This window comes from Arachis hypogaea, chromosome 4, assembly GCF_003086295.3.
Source record: "Arachis hypogaea cultivar Tifrunner chromosome 4, arahy.Tifrunner.gnm2.J5K5, whole genome shotgun sequence".
Taxonomy (NCBI): domain Eukaryota; kingdom Viridiplantae; phylum Streptophyta; class Magnoliopsida; order Fabales; family Fabaceae; genus Arachis; species Arachis hypogaea.
In genome coordinates this window covers 5,228,867-5,231,384 of record NC_092039.1, presented here as the reverse complement: position 1 = coordinate 5,231,384, position 2,518 = coordinate 5,228,867, and positions in this window count along the sequence as shown.

Here is a 2,518-nt window from a genome sequence, read left to right as displayed (position 1 = left end):
ACTTGACAAGCATCACAAACAATATCTTTATTAAATTTAATATTTGGAATTCCTCTAACTAAATTCTTTTTAACAAGCTTAGAAATTTGGTACATGCTTGCATGTCCCAATTTCTTATGCCAAAGCTATTTTTCAGATTCAAGAGAGGTAAAACAAGTTACTTTTTTATCCTTTAAATCCTCTTAGAGTTAATCCATACACATTATTGCATCTTTCTTCTTCAAACAAAATATCACCAAATTTTTCACAAATAACCAAGCAATTCAATTTTCTAAAAATAACCAAATATCCAAGATCATACAATTGGCTAATGTTTAGTAGATTGTGTGTTAATCCATCAACAAGCAAAACATCATTAATGAAAGAAGAGAAATTCTTACCCACTTTACCTATGGCCACTGTTTTTTCTTTTCCATTGTCACCGAAAGTAACAAAACCTCCATCATACTCATCAAGCTTGATGAAGAATGTTGACTTCCCGGTCATATGCCTAGAGCACCCACTATCTATATACCACATGTTGTTCTTTCTTTTGGATGTTAAGTAAACCTACAAAAACACTTAAGTGACCTTAGGTATCTAAATCTTTTTGGATCCTTTAATATCAAACCATCTCCTCTGTCCCGAGCCATTATAATCACAAACAATCTTGTAAACTTTATCTCCAATCATTCTTTCACTTATGAAGCATTGAATAGGAAAACATCCATTCTAATTGCATAATCTACAAAATTTTTTATGTTGCTTTTTTTTAAAGTTTGTTAGGTTTTGAAACCTTATGTCATCCGAAGAGGATGCCATGTTGGTAAAAGAAGATTATTCAATAAATTTTTCAAATTTGTGAAAACCCAAACTAACTTTATCATAAAGAGGTTTTTGATTAGCTAAGAGTTGATTTAAATTTTCAGAACTTTGAGCAAAGTTGGCTAAGTCTTCTTTAAGTCTTTTTACATCTTTGAGCAGCTTCTCATTTTTCTCAAAACAGTTAAGATATGCAATCACAAAATGTTGTTTTTCACAACCCTTGATTTCAGCTTTCAACCGTTTGTTTTCCTCAACAAGATCAACAGCAGTTTCAGCCTCTCTCAATTTTTCTTTAAGAAAACTATTTTTAGCTTTTAGTATTTCTATTTGAGACTCAAGATCTTGGTTTTCATTTAAGAAACATTTAATCTTTTCAGAAAGATGATCAATCATAAGATGAAGGCCTTCAGTGGAAGGATCAAGAAATACTACCTCCTCTATGTGATCGGCCATGAGACAAGTTTAAGACTTGATTTCTGACTCTTTGTCTTCATCAGTGTCATTTTCCAAGTCTTCCTATGAAGCCATGAGTCCTTTCCTTTTTTCTCTTTTGATTTGTCCTCCTTCTTCAGTTTTGGACAATCAAACTTGAAGTGTCCAATTTTCTTACACTTGTAGCAAATCGCCTTGCTTAGGTCCCTCTTTGGTTTCCTTGAACTGTCTCCTTTGTTCTATTCTTTCAGCTTCATCATTTTCCTGAATTTCTTAGCAAAAAAATAAAAATAAATAAAGTCATCCTCAGATAAATTATCACTGGATTCGTCATCTAGAGATTTAGTGATAGATTTGAGAGCAACTCCTTTCTTTTTTGTATCTCTCTTTAAATAAGCGTTTTCAAAAGCAAGTAAGTTTCCTCTCAGATAATCATTTGTCATTTCATCAATACCACTACTCTCAGCTATTATTATAGCCTTGGTTTTCCACTCTTTAGTGTGACATCTCAATATTCTCCTCACAAGCACAGATTTTGGATATCTGATTCCCATAGCATCCAAGCTAGTGATGATAATGTTGAATCTTTCAAACATTTCATCAATTGTTTCTCCTTCCTTTTATCGAGAACATTTCGTAGTCTCTATTCAGCATATCTATTCTGGATCTTTTGACTTGGGTTGTGCCTTCATGAGTGACTTGAAGCTTGTCCCAGATTTTCTGTGTTGTTGTGCACCTTGATACCCGTCGTTATTCCTCGAAGTTGACAGTACAGTTGAGCAAGTTGACATTTTTAACGTTGAGCTCTATTTTCTTATTGTCATCTTCATTCCAATCGACCTCAGCCTTGGGAGCAACCACTCCATCAGCTCCTGTGGTGGTTGTAAATTGTGGACCTTCCAGGATTATATTCCAAAGCCTGAAATCTACAGACTGAACAAAAATCTTCATTCTTTCTTTTCAGTAGCTGTAGTTCTTCCTATTAAAGAATGGGGATCTGTTGCTTGATTGCCTTTCTGTCAGAGTATAGGATACCAAATTTGAACCATTGTTGACTGCCATTAAGATCTTTTCTCCAACCTGCAAAGTTTGATCTCTTTGAGACTAAGTACTGATACCAATTGATGGTAATTAGTGGCTAAGAGAAGAGGGAGGTTGAATCTTAGCCCCTTTTGTTGAATAAAAATTTCTGCTTTTTTAAGGAAACTTCAGGAGATATTTCTGCTTTTGTCTCGTGTCGAGTTGAGAGACACTTTTGTTTTGTCTCGTGCCGAGTTGAGAG